General features: G+C 34.6%; 1 long non-coding RNA gene across 1 annotated transcript; it reads left to right on the plus strand.

The window, feature by feature from the left end:
• Positions 1 to 7,839: 7,839 nt before the first annotated feature.
• On the plus strand, positions 7,840 to 9,460 carry LOC143243160 (uncharacterized). Its single transcript, XR_013024088.1, has 2 exons — positions 7,840 to 8,826; positions 9,311 to 9,460. It is a non-coding gene; the product is annotated as an uncharacterized LOC143243160 (long non-coding RNA).
• The last annotated feature ends 5,517 nt before the right edge of the window (positions 9,461 to 14,977 follow it).

The raw sequence follows: 14,977 nt of genomic DNA on the forward strand, positions 1-14,977 counted from the left end.
CATGTCAGTTCTACTTTATTTGCACAGAATGTTTTTGCCTTGGTCATGTGCAGTTCTAATTTATTTATACAAAATGTATTTGTCTTGGTCATAAATAGCTATACTTTTCAGATTATCACTAAATAATACTGACCGTAATTGTCATAGGTCATGGATAAAGGATGTTAATATTGATTGCTGTGTTTTTATGTTACATCATGGTTCTATGGACTTCTAACCATAAAGACATTATTATCCAGTGCTATGTTTATGTAGTATCAAATTTCTATGAAATTCTAGCTATTAAGGTGTTATTATGTAGTACTGTGTTTGTGTTATGTCATGTGTCTACGGACTTTTAACTTAGATTATTATTATTACCTAGTGCTGTGTTTATAATGTTTTTGCCATTCTGTCTGTCAGTATGTGGTGAGGGGACCTCCTAGGGAAGATTCTGTTCTTTCAGTTTACCTCCTCTTGGATCTGAACATCCACCCATGTGTTTGCCATGTGTGGCAACCTGTGAAGGGGAGGAGATGATCCTGGTGGTTGAGGGGGTCCAACCCCAACACACCACTATGGTTTTGAATTCCTGAAGGTGGGCTGCCTTGGAGTGGTGCACTTGGGTTAGGGTCAACCAAGTACCAGTGTTGGATGTTCTAAACAGACATTGTGGATGTTGTATCTGATGCTGGTGTTTGGGTATAGTGCTCATGAAACCCTGGCATTGCTGCAGTGTTCTTGTTTCACATTTTAATGCATCCCCTCGTAGGTCTTCACGGTGGGTGGGGTCAGTTGGCACTAAAATTTCCCTTTTTTTATTATGAATTCCAAATAAAAATTTAAATCAAAACAGTCTACAGGTAAATAACTGTCTTGAAGTTTCTGAGTAGCAATCTTCAACATCTGTACCACCTGTTGAACTTCATTTTTTTGTCCTACATTCTCTTTCAAACAAATCTTTAGGGCAAATGTCCACTTTTTTTATTCAGAAGGGACTGGAGAGACTTGCTGGCTTTCCAAAGTCAGTAAAGATCTGGTGGCATATTGGTGGAAACATTTACATTTTAACACAGTGAACTGCTCTTGAATTCAAAGGCAATTGGGGATATACCTATTGAGGTTACACCTCATGCTAATTTGAATTCATCGTGAGGAGTTATTGTTGAGAGGGATTTGAAGAATATCCCGAGTCAGAGATTCTCATTGGTTTCTCCACTTAAGGAGTTTCTGCAGTGAGGCGTATCTCCAGTCGCAAAGATGGAATTACAATGCCAACCAGTATCCTTGTTCTGACATTTGCATCACTATGACCACCTGTCACCATTAAGGCAGGTTATTTTAATTGTAGGGTATGGTCACACATTCAAAACCCTCTTCAATGTTTCTAGTGTCAAAAGTTCAGTCATTCAAAGATGTCATGTTGTTGTTCCCTGACATGTGCTCATTGTTGTGGCAAGGACCATGATGCCTATGAGTGTGAAATGGATCCTCACTGCATCAAATGCAATGGCTCTCACCCGTCCTACTTTCATTCTTGCCTTAAATGGTTGGAAGATAAAAATGTGCAGCTTTTGAAAATGATTCATAACATTAGTTATCCTGAGGCTCGAAAATTGCTCTCCACCACTTTATCGTGGACATATGCTGCTGCACTTCGTTCCACAACTACAGTGAGAGTGCATACATATCTCTCTGTGCCTCCAAAAGAATTGTTCTCAAAACAAGTGAAAAGCCTTTTGACCTCCATTGCTAAAAAAGTTGATGGGTCAACTTCAACACCCATCTCTGTCCCTTACATACATTCCACCAAACCCCAAGATCCACATCCCTTAGTTCCGGTACAGGCATTTCCTCAGATACATCTTCTTCTCCCACCCAAGGTGCAAAACAATCATTCACTTGCATCTTCAGTCACTAGAATCCCCTTCGAACAGCAAAGACCTCCCTCAAATAAGGGCAGTAAGGAAAAAAGATGTGGTCATAAACAGAAGGATTCTCTACCCAATTTGCCGACACGTAATTAAAAATGGTCACCTTGATACAACGGAACTGTCAAGGTTTATGTTCTAATCTGGATGGCATCAAAACACTGATTGTTTCCTACCATCTTGTATGTCTTCCCTTACAGGAAACATTTCTGAAACCTGCTGATACAGTCACCTTTTGGCAGTGTTCTTTGTACAGAAATGACAGGCTGTGTGATGGATAAGTGCATGGAAGGGTGGCAATTTTGGGTGATCAGCATGTATCCACTCTGTCTTTACCACTTGACACACCCTTGAAGCCCGTAGCTATCCGTGTTTCCTTGGGTCATACCATTACTGTTTGTTCTCTCCTTCTGTCACCTGGAGAGACATATGATCAATCAGACCTTGGTACTCACATTGAACAGCTGCTGTCTCCCTTTTTAATCCTGGGGGACTTTAATGGACATCATCCCCTCTGAGGATATTGATAGGAGGGGTCCCTCTGTAGAGCATATGCTCACAACCTCTCTCTTTTCAATACTGGTTCTTCTACTTATTTTCATCCACCTAGTCAGTTCTTTACTGCTACTGATCTCTCAATTTGCTCCCCTTTATTTTACTCCTTTTTTTCATGGAGGGTTGATAATAATTTACGAGGCAGTGATCATTTTCCTATAATTATGAGAGAGACTGACTGTGGTCAATGCCACCCAACCCACGTGCCCCGGTGGAAGCTGGATCAGACAAACTGGCCCACTTTCACTGCTCTCGCAGAACTGCCCTTGTGTGTAAGCCATCAACAGACGACTGTGTGGCAGCAGCCACTGTATTATACAAGCAGCTGCTCAATGTATTCTTAAAACCTTGACACGTTTTCCACTATATACTTGTCCATGACTCAAAAATGGGTCTGGGATACTTTTCGTTGGTATCCCACACTCTCACACCACATCGTTTTCCAGCGGATCCATGTACATGCTCGGTGGGTAAGACATCAAAGCCAGAAGGAATCTTGAATTAAGTTCACAACCAGCATATCTTCTACCACCAGTTCCAAAGTCAAATGGGACAAGATTTGAAAGGTCAGTGGGCAATATAATTCTGTTCCCTCTCAATCTTACTCTCTGATGACCAGGAAGTAGCTGATACCTGGAGTATCGCCTATACTCTAGGTAAAAGCTTTTGCCAAATATCCAGTGTTTCTATTGCCATTTATACAGATGATTCAAAATCAGCTGACTCTGTGGGCTCTGCCATGGTTTGTTGTGGTTCGGTGGTTGCACGCAGAATCTCCCCTGCAGCTTCTGTGTTCACTGCTGAACTGTATGCCATTTCTCTTGTCCTGGATCATATTAAAGCTAAGCAGTACTCCAACTTCACTATTTTACTGACTCGGTTAGTTCTCTACTGGCCCTGGAATCGCTTCACGTTGGTTCACACCCTGTTCTTGCCAATATTCAAAACCAACTGGCCCATTTCTCTTTAACATCTACTTCTGTCTAGTTTTTCTGAATTCCAAGCCACGTTGGTGTTAGCAGGAACATGCTCGCCAACACCACAGCTAAATCTACTTGCTCTGGCACTGTCACCAATGTGCCTGTTCCATACATGGACTATGGTCCTGTATTCAAGGCTCTGCTCCATGCCAGCTGGTAGTCGACTTGAAGTGAGCAATGTGAAAACAAGCTTTTCCAAATAAAACCCTATATTGAACTTTGGCCGTCTTGCTTCCATAAGGATTGGAAAGAGGAAGTTGTTCTAACTAGACTACGCATTGGCTACAGTTTTTTAACTAATCATTTATCTGGAACTGATGCACCAGTGTGTAGTCTGTGTAACACTCAGATCACAATAAGCCACATTTTACTATCTTGCTATTGTTACAACTCTCAACAACAGCACCATTTTAAACATGTTATCCATGACGTTAGTTATTGGTGATGATGACACTGTCCATCTTGGTAAAGTTTTTAGTTTTTTAGTGACCATTAATATTTTTAATGCCATTTAAGAGTTTTAATTTCTACATTCAACCTTTTTTAATGTAGTTCCATTTTAAGAATCCAAGTCCAATTAGTTCGATTTTAAATTAGAAACTGGCTGTAACGTTAAATAACTCGACACCAGGACTGGAAAACCAACTTCAGGTGACTATCGTTGTTATTTGAATTACCCGTTAGTCATCCTGGTGAGTTATTATTAAAATTTTGCTGCATGTCTTTTAAAACTTTTATTACTTTATTTTTTGAAAATGGCCATAACATCAAATGACTCAGAACCAGAACTGGAAAGGCCAACTTTAGGTGGTTTCTTTACTTTCCTGTTAGTCTTCCTAGCAGGTTATGATAATTACAGTTATTCTGCAGAAAGTTCTTTATGATTTCTATAACTGTAGTTTTTCTTTTAATGTTTTAGACTAAATGTAAATAACTTTGTTTTGTTTTACTTTAATTTCCTTTTATGAATTTTACTAAATTTACTTTAATTTTAACTTTTTATGGGATGTTTGGTGCAGATAGTTGAGTCTTTCTGTCAGATATATTTTTTTCTTCCTTTTAAAGTCTATTTAAAGTTAATTTAATGAGGTAGTATCATTACATTGTTTCTTCATAACCCATCCTCACTTCATGCTGTATCAATACTGGCCAATATGGCTGGGTACTGTCAAATGTTTTATTTTATTTGGTTTAATATGTATTGCTATATTTTGAATATATTAATTTAATTAATGCCATATATTCTTGACATAAAACAGAACTACAGCAGCAATACTTAAAATTGGATACTATACTCTGCTAAAAATGCATGTATGTTATATCAAAGATAGATCTTATTGTTATAACATGTTCTATCATTGGTTCTTTTCAGATATCTTACCCGAGATCTTATTATATTGTTATAACATGTTCTATAATTGGTTCTTTTCAGATATAATATCTTAGCTGAGATCTTATGATATTGTTATAACATGTTCAATCATTGGATCTTTTCTTACCTCTTACATTTTTTTTACTTGTACTGCCCACTGGTTGCACAAATATTTACTCCTTGCTAGCCTTGATACTCTCACCTGCCTTCACATATTTTTACACAAGACTGCTGCTTGACAGCATGCATGAAAATGTGAAAATCCTCCATCAAGAGGGATTCAACACGTCCTTTTGATACAGCTGGTTCTTTCTGTGCAGTAGAATCCAATTTTCACATCAAGATTAGGCACACAAAAACAAACAAACATAGGAAGTGGGAAAGAAAGATGGGAAGTGTGAGAAGTGTAAGTAACAGATCAGTTCATTTCTTTTGTAGGATTTGCTGTAGACTGTGATCACTGGTAGACCTAACTTCACAAACAGCATTTGAACCTGTAACATATTTTCCTCTTTTTCATGTTCATTGCTCCATTACCTCCCCCCTTTTTATTTTATACACACACACACACAATGTGGATGATCCTCAAAAGAAATACCTTCATTATTTATTTTCATTAGAAAAGGACATCAATATAAATTTAATTCACCATTACCTAACCATTTTAAAGCTATTTACATGTTTTCCATGTGTTGTTAATTTTAGAAATTTGCTTACTACAAATTCATATTCATGAACAACTAATTAACAACTGTTTTAAGATCTGAAAGAACTAATTGCTATAAAGTCAGTGGTAATGTAAATAGTATGATTTTTCCATCTCTCCACTAAATGTGTTTGACATATTATTCACAAATACATATCAACTAGATGGTAAAGGGTTATGTAGGAACAAAATTAGATTACACTGACAGTGACGTAAAGATTTTCTTCAAAGGGAAACAGAAAGTTACTGTTGTGCCATGCTTCAGGGAGAAATTAAAGATCATGTGTGAATTAAAATAAGTGGTTTGAAAAAATAAAATGGTTTGACTTGTACATATTTTATGAAATACGAATTCACAACAATACAAATTCTGTTACATTTCTTTTAATTTACGTAAAATTTTCTATTCCGTAATTTTTATAAGAATTTGCACGAAAGAATACATTTTAAATGAACTATAGGATTTACCCCTAAAAATACTTGTTCTGTGAGCTCTGTTGACTCCTTAAAAAAGTTAAGCGAAGGCCCTGTTCATTCTCGAATCAGTACAGTTTTCTTATCTACGTTGCCAATAGCTTGGGAATGTTAGCTATTTCAATCTGAGTTTTTTACTTTTGCGTTTAGTAGTAAACATGGAGGATGAGAAACGTTGTCGTAGGCTATTCCGGCCAAGCATATCAGTTGGAAAAAAAATTATTGTAATTCAACTCTGGTCTACAAGTTCAGGTGTGGGCTGCAGTAGATCCTGGCGGCGGATCAGTCCTGTTATTCTGTTTTGGTTAGGGTTTTCTGTCTCAAATAATAAAATAAACACCTCAGGTTAGTCGTAAGTCCTTGGTCACCTGATTACTTTATTGTCAGTACTTCACGCATGTTGCCTTCCCTCGTTGCAGTGCATCGGAAAGTAGTTTTAGCTACAGTAGGTTTAGTTTATCATTTTGTGTTGACAGAATATGACTCACCCTACGTAATATTTAGTAACAGGGACAGGAGACTGCATGCTGCGTCATCTTAATCATTGCGTAACAATATGCATTTGTGTAAATTGAGAAATTTAACTTGATTACAAGCATGAGTCAGGTATAAAACCAAATTTATGTTAAAAAAGAACTAATGAACAAATTGAAGGTATAACATGATATAATTAAAGTTGTGGTGCAGTTTTAAAATATATATTATCTTTACGAACTCGTAAATAATAAGTTGTACAAAATAAGGAAATAATTTTATTTTTCATGTCATTGCTTGAATTTATTTTAAAAAATAAATAATTACACTAAACAAAGTGAAGCTAATTGCTGACCTGTTTTATTCACTTTCAATGTTACAATGTATGCTAACATGTTTTTGCATGTAAGGATATATCATTACAGATTATAAAACAAACAAAACATGGCTGCTATGCGTTTTAACATTTTTATTAATAAAGCAGAGAACAACGTTTCAATCTTCCAAAAACATTTTCAAGTTAACCATTCCGAGATGCACTTTTGTTTCAAGTGGGTTTTTTGTCCTCAAGAAGAACAATACGTGGTTTAATATGTAAAACAAAATGTACGGAGGGAAAGAAATACTAAATGTACTTGTACTGAAAAAGAATATATTTTGAAATCATTGCGAGTTGTGGATTTGTTTGTATAATCATATGGTGAATTATTACAAGCACTTCTAACGTAGAAGTGTGAACTTTGTGTGATTTTTGTCATAATGTGCGATATATTTCCGAAATAAACATAAAAGTAATATTGCTTTATTTTGCCTATTTTATCGAGTAAACTTAAATTTAAAAAGTATGTTCATTTTCTCGTTGATTGAGTTTTGGTTAATAATTTTTAAATTAATCAAATATTTGAAAGAGCTTTGTTCGTAATTTTGAACACGTAGGACAAGGTCTAAACAAGTTTACAATCAACTAGATTTTGATATATTTGATTATAACTCTAAATTGTTTAAAAGACAACTTTTAAATAGTTTGGGCTTGTATATCGGGAAAACTTAAATTTAGTTAATACTTCAGGATTTTCCTTTTTTATAATTTTATAAATAATATTCGTAATGATAGATGGCGCTATAATGCAACAGGATTTTTCTTTTTGTTCTTGTTTGAGATAATAGATGGCGTTACGGGATATTATTTCGCAATACAAAAGTTTGGCAATAGCTGTTATATGGTTGTGCACTTCCGCAAAATTTCTAGAATGTTCTTTTGACTTTTCGTCAAGCATGTTACACAATTTTCCTTGAATCTTTTATAAAAACAAATGTTAATAACTTTTAAATACGTTTGGTGCTTAATAAAGATGTAGAAGTTGAAACTTTGCGTCAGAATATGAGAGCTATGTTTTCTATTTGTTGCTCTAGAATACAGTGAAAAGGCCCATGAGTGTTATTTAAGGCGTTTTTCGTGACTCGTTGCGTAGTTAGCTACTTGGAAGGACGCAAGAATGTATGCTGAATGGTATGTAGAGTAGAACTCGGGATATATCGGGAACACGACAGGCAGAACTTTCGGCGCCTGTCCTGTGAAAGTGGGTTTTCTCAGGGCACTCCGTTTCCCACCACAGCAAGTACTGAGGCATTGGATTTCTAGATCCCAGCCCAGGCAACTTTATTGCCAGACACTGAGTTGGGTCGTTTGAATTGAATTGTAGCCATGTTCATATTTACTTGACTTCTTCCTTTCGGGACGGGACCCGGCCATTCTTTCCAGTGCTGCCTTTGCCTCCACCCAAGACAACATTTAGTGACATCCTCCTCCCAAAAAAAGAATTAAAAAAAAATCCTAATAATTCGCGAAAGGGGACGAAGAGGAACCACAACGTTCTTGAACACCCCAGTTGGAGAGAGAACTCTTCTGATTTCTCTCTCTCTAAACTGAACCCTGCCACGTTAGTTTGAGTTTGAGACTGGATATTAGAAGAACGATTAGAGGCGTCGTATCGGCAACGATGAATGGCAAATTTTAAGATAACACTAGTGAAATAGTGTGATCTAATAATTGTATATTCTTATTTAAAGAAAAACGGAAATAACGCTGAAGAATTATCGTGAAGATGCAAATATGTTAACTCTAAATTTATTGTCATGATAGACTTAAATATTTTTTAATTAAACATCCGGATAGTAATGTTAGTTTAATCATCTGTTACTATTTTTTTTCTGAAAGTTTAAGTGGAAGATTAAAGAAAACTCGTTTGTTACGTATTGTTCCAGTAGTAATTTCTGGAAGAAGACGACATGTTAATCACTTATTCACTCTGGCGAAATCACAAAAGCAAAACGAAACGATAATGTGAAGATCAGGTATTAAGTTGGAATTCTTAGATTACTCTTAGAATAAAATCCTTTTAATGTGGTGCTCTCAAAGATTTAACTCTGCGTCAAACATGTTTTTAAATTATATATAGGTGTTCTATATATGATGCGAGTATGTTTACAACTGTTAAACTTGCATATAGTCTAGGCTGTCGAACAGGGGCGGGGGTGTTAAAGAAACTTATTTGTTTTAATAGGTCCGACTGATATATAGATTTCTATTGTACTTGCAGTTGAGGCTATAAATGAATCTACAATATCTAACGATGCCTTTTGATGGTTAAGAATCTCGAAATACTAACTGTGTAAGGAGTAGGTCCACTAATGGCTCACCTTTGACATTGTGCCTCCCCAAACATAACAAAGCAAATTAGATATTCATAGATAACTTTTAGTCGGGTAGATAGACTTACTAAAACATCACTACAAAGATCTTACGATTAATGTATATGTATGATTTTGATATTTTCAGGAGTGTTCGTAACATGTATACAAGATTATCAAACATTAATTTCACTCACTGGAAATCTTGATCTAGTGATGAAGGTTCACGGATAGATGGAACTAGTGTCAAATAAAAACATCATGGAAATAAAACAAAATAATAAAAAAAGAATAAAAATAGCTTTATATCTCTTATCACGTTCAAATCTGAAAGATAAGTGAAAATATACATAACTCCTGATGACAAGAAACTCAATTGAAATAAAAATGTATCTCAGTACGACATTTGTACGGCAACGGAGAGATGAAAACTCTTTTTTACTAACCAGAAGTTGACCTAGGAAGGTCCAAACGGTATTCTCTGCTTATCAATAAAAGTGTCAATACCCACAACTGTACGGGATTGATACATATCTCCAGCAACCAATTAGCAACCCCCCTATAGAATTCACTACCATCAAAATTAACTTTATGTTCAATAACCAAAACTACCAACAAATAAATGGCCTAAGTATGGGGAATCCCATGTCAACAGTTCTAGCCAACATTTTTATAACACCGACTGAATCTCAAGCGGTAAATTCAGCCTTCCATCCACCAATGTACTGGTGCGTTGATGATACAAATGCTGAATTCACATACACAAAATACACACTTAGTTTTTCAATTACGTTAACTCTATTCACCCCTACAATATGTTCACTTGTGAACAGAAAAAAAAAAACTCTCCAAATAACATTTTTTAACCTCAAGATCACTAGAACTGAAATGAAATTTAAACCAGAAATCCACAAAAAAATCACCCATACTGGATTATACATTCCCTGGGACTCGGCACATGAAACAAAACAAAACAACATATTGAGAAACCAAATAAACACAACCACAAAACTATGTTCACCTGATAAAATTAACTATGAAATCAACAAAATAAAACAACGTTTTATCGACAAATTTCCGAAAAAAAAAGTGTGAAAAATTATACGCACACACCAAAACAAACAACAATAAACCCCAAGAAACAACAAAACCTCATGCTGCTGAATGCCACATGTTCCCGACATCAGCAAAAAAATAATCAACATTTAGAAAAACCTTATAACAAAACACAACATTCCAGTAAACACCAAATTTATTCAAAAACCAGGTACAAAACTAAAGTCTGTTATGAGTAAAAACTGCATTGACAAACACAACAATAAAATACAATGCAATAATTGCCTTGACTTCTATATTAGAGAAACAAGCGGGAAAATGAAAACTAGATTCAAAGCACAACAACAACAAAAAACGCCTTCACACGTTTTGAACACTGCAAATCAAATAAACACAGCATTACCATAGAAAACACCCAGATACTAAGTATGGAAACAAATATAAACAAACGTAAAATGAAAGATGCCCTACTTTTGCAGAAACTAAAACCAAAATTAAACCAATATAAAGGAACATCTTTATACCTATACTAATTAATAACTGTCACACCTGTTGAAACTCTCGTCCTGAAGACTTGTGTCCAGCAACGGTCACTTGCAAACTCTCTTTTTTTTAACCTGAAGATGACCTAGGAAGGTCGAAACGTTGTTCTCTCCTTATCAATAAAAGCCGTTCTCAAATAGAATGTAGATAACTCAACATAATGTCACCGTATTATAGATTATATTTTTTGTTTTACTTTATTTTGTTTAGTTTCTTTCAATGATAAATTATGCAGAAGTATAAAACTAACGTTTTTATGTTGTTTATAACTTACACTGATGACACAGAAGCACATCATTTGAAATAGTTCACGTTGTCAATCAATAGAAGGACCACTAGCAACATGTTAATCCTTGGAAAGATTAAACAATCATAAACACTTCCACACCATGATCTTCAGAACGCTGTTAAAGGTAATCCCCTCTAAATGTGTGTTTTGATTTGTACCAAAACGAGTCATTAATAAGTTCAAGCTGTTCCAAAGAATAACTAAAGAGATTTATTTGGTATTTAATGTCAGTGTCAGAGACTGTTTGTGTAATGAAGTGTTTTATATCATGAAAGACATCATTTTATGACATTCGCGCACGTGTGTTTGACTTGGTTTGTTTGTTTTGAATTTCGCACAAAGCTACTCGAAGACTATCTGCGCTAGCCGTCCCTAATTTAGCAGCATTGACTAGAAGGAAGGCAGCTAGTCATCACCACCCACCACCAACTCTTTGGCTACTCTTTTTTCAAAGAATAGTGGGATTGACTGTAACATTATAATGCCCTAACGACTGAAAGGGCGGGCATGTTTGGATGTATAGGAGATCCGAACTCGCGATCCTCAGATTACCCTTATGCACCTGGCTATGCCGGGCCCGTTTTAATTTGGAATACATTGAGTCGTTAATAGGTTAATTCACTTTCAAAGACTGAATAATGACATGTATGTAGTATTTAATGTTACACTTAGATATTAAAACTCACACTACAGCACGTGACCCATAGGTTGCTAGTTGAGCACCGTAAGTACTTACAAGTGTTGTGTAATTGAGTGTAGGAATGTAAAGAGCGTGCTTAGATGTTTAATTATAAATATAAAGAGAACCACAAAATTTTTATCAGTTTGTTTTTAGTAGCATCTATTTCTGTAGAGGGCATGCTCAGATGTTTGATTATATTTACACAACCCCCCTTCAAACATGTGGTCAGCTATTGGTCAGTTACTTCTTTTTTTCTTTGTGAACCTGACGATGACCGAAAAAGGTCGAAAAGTTGTTCGCTCCTCCACATAAATAAATTTCTCAACCAATACCAGCCGTTTTAAAATATATACTTTTCTTTACAAGTTGTTTTTCTCGTCATCACAGATTAAAAAAAAAATGTGTTTGTTTTTTCCCCAATAACACGTAACTAAATACATGAAACCCAGTTTATGTGTGTCTGTGTACGTATGAAGACCTTTTCACATCTCAGAACACATCAGTTCATTATATACGTATGGACAACACAAAACCACCCGAGCAGAACATTTAATATACTGAAACGAAACATAAAACATAAAAAACTAAAACAGTTTAAAGTTTCTATCTTACAGTAAATCAAAGATCTTAAAAAAGATAAATACAATGGAAGCTATACCCGTTAACGATATAAATACAAAAATAAACAGATACAATGGACGGTACATGTAATTAAACCGATGTTCAAAAACAACACACAATAGCAATATATTTGATATTATTACTTTTACTTTAACACTTACTTATTGTAAAGTATCACACAATATTACAGTTTGTTTTTATCACAACTAGAAAATTGTGTATCCTTTCAACTTTAAAACACAGAAATAGATGCTGCTAAAAACAAACTAATCAGAAAACAATCGTGGTTCTCTTTATTTTTATATTTCATGTAATACAAACATATATATACGTTTAAACTTGTATATGCAGAATAAATCTACAGACGAGAAACATCTCAAACTTGTTTCTCTGTGATTTACACCAACAAATCGTTACATTCGTCGTGAAGAACGACCTTTATTTATACTCTAGGTACAAATTGTTAACTAAGTTTAAGAGAAACTGTCTTTTGTATAACTCTACTTTTAAAATATTCACTTTTCAGTTTGATATTTCTCTTTTGATTTTCCTTTTCTTTCATTACGTAATTTAACAATTGATTGAGCAGTATTGTTTCACTTCTAACCAATATAAATTGTGAGACAAAACAATAAAGTTGAACCACGATACTATTAAATATCTGTATGTAGTAACTATGGAGACGAAATATTAAAATATAAACCGAACTGTGCGAAGAAAGAACAAAATATTTATGGTCAAAGGCTGCTCACCTCGTATTCCCCGTGTTCTTCGGCCATTACAGTTTGTAGGTATAATGTTTTGCATAAATATTTTAAATGTGAATTAAATTCTTGAAATGAGAAACAAAAGTTAGACAACTGGTAACATTTACTTTACTCTACAACCTATGAGAAGGTTAGCGATTACTGGGCTGTTTTACATCACGTCGTACTGGAAAACTTTGAAAAAAGTAAAAATTTTCTAAAAAAAAAAGATTCAGTTTACAGCAAATACTGCAGGGGAAAAGTGTTCAGGTTGTGCTGATTCAAACAGTCATTTTGTATCTCTTAAATGTGCTACACTTTGTTAAAGAAAACCCACCAGTTTTTCTTTTCTTAAAACTATACTTATAAATTACATCATTAAAATATAATCAAACCTTCAGGTTCAGTCCAGGTTCTTGTTACAAGAAGAATACTTAAAATTATATCTGTGACAAACAAAGGAATTTTATACGTATCGTACTTATTTTTGTAATTGTCTGAATCTAGAATACCAAAAGTGGAAATTTTAAATAGATTTTTTGTTTGTGGTGCCATTTGATAGATATGCCATAACTCATTTATTGTTTCGGTCACATACACTGATAGATACAGATATACATGCCATATTATAGTAAGATTAGAAAATGTGACGTTATTAATTCTTTATATTGGACTCACCAAACATATATATCTTCAACACTATATAATGCTCCAATTGGTAATACATAGCCGATACTATGTTCTTGTATTATTAATTAACTTTGCATTTACTTCGTGATTTTAGTAAATTTATAATAATTATTTTTACAACAATTACGCTAACAACTTAATATACTGTGATGGTTTACCCGGTGTCTTCTCATCATCAGACAAATGTCTACAACACTTTTGTTACTAAGTTTTCTCAAGCATTTTGTTCATTTTGAAATTTCACACAAAGATACATGAAGGTTATATGCGATAGCCGTCCTCAATTTAGCAGTGTTAGACGAAAGAGAAAGCAACCAGTCATCACCACCCACTACCAATTCTTCGGTTACTCTTTTACCAACAAATAATAGTATTGACCGTAACATTATCACGAACCCACGGGAGAAAGGACGAGCATGGTTGGTGTGATGGGATTTGTACCTGTGACCCTCAGATTACGAATCAAGCGCCTTAATCATCTGGTCATCTTTGGAATGTTTCCTTAAGTAATAATTTAAGGATCATTGATAAGGATATTAAATTTGGTAAAGTGGTCAAGAATAACCACTTTTTGGTTAAGTGGTCATTTCGGGTAAGAATAACAATGGTACTCTTGGATGATATAACCTGAATATTTTATTCAGTGATTGTTCTTTTAAAATATTTCTTTCGGGCTCAGAAGGTTAGGATGAATCTAAACATAAATTTATAAAAAGTAGAAAAGGTAGAATTTTCTGTAAAGGAAGAATAGGGGTAGACAACTTTTTTATTGTTTTCTTGGAAAGTTCCAAATGTTTAATAGCTCTTACTATTTGGTTTGGTTTCGTCAGTATAACAGACCATACGGTCTTCATACGTATAAAATATATACAAGCTTCGAGTTAAGAGAAATTCGGATGACTTTAGTCAGAAGAAATCTTGTGTGTATGATATGGGGTTAAAACTAACCTGGAACTAAAACGTAATTTGTGAGTTATAAAATAACCATTACTAATCATCTACTGCAATGCATTTTTTTTTAACTTTTTGATCTTTTACTGCACCTGTTTTTTATCCTTCCACAACTTGTGAGCATCTTTCAGGTTTTGAGTGCGCACCAACATATCATATTTTAAACTTTAAGTAAAAAATAATTATAAATCTGTATGAACAGTTTTACTCAGACATACATTATAATTTTGTAACATT

The sequence above is a fragment of the Tachypleus tridentatus genome, unplaced genomic scaffold, assembly GCF_004210375.1.
Source record: "Tachypleus tridentatus isolate NWPU-2018 unplaced genomic scaffold, ASM421037v1 Hic_cluster_2, whole genome shotgun sequence".
Lineage (NCBI taxonomy): Eukaryota > Metazoa > Arthropoda > Merostomata > Xiphosura > Limulidae > Tachypleus > Tachypleus tridentatus.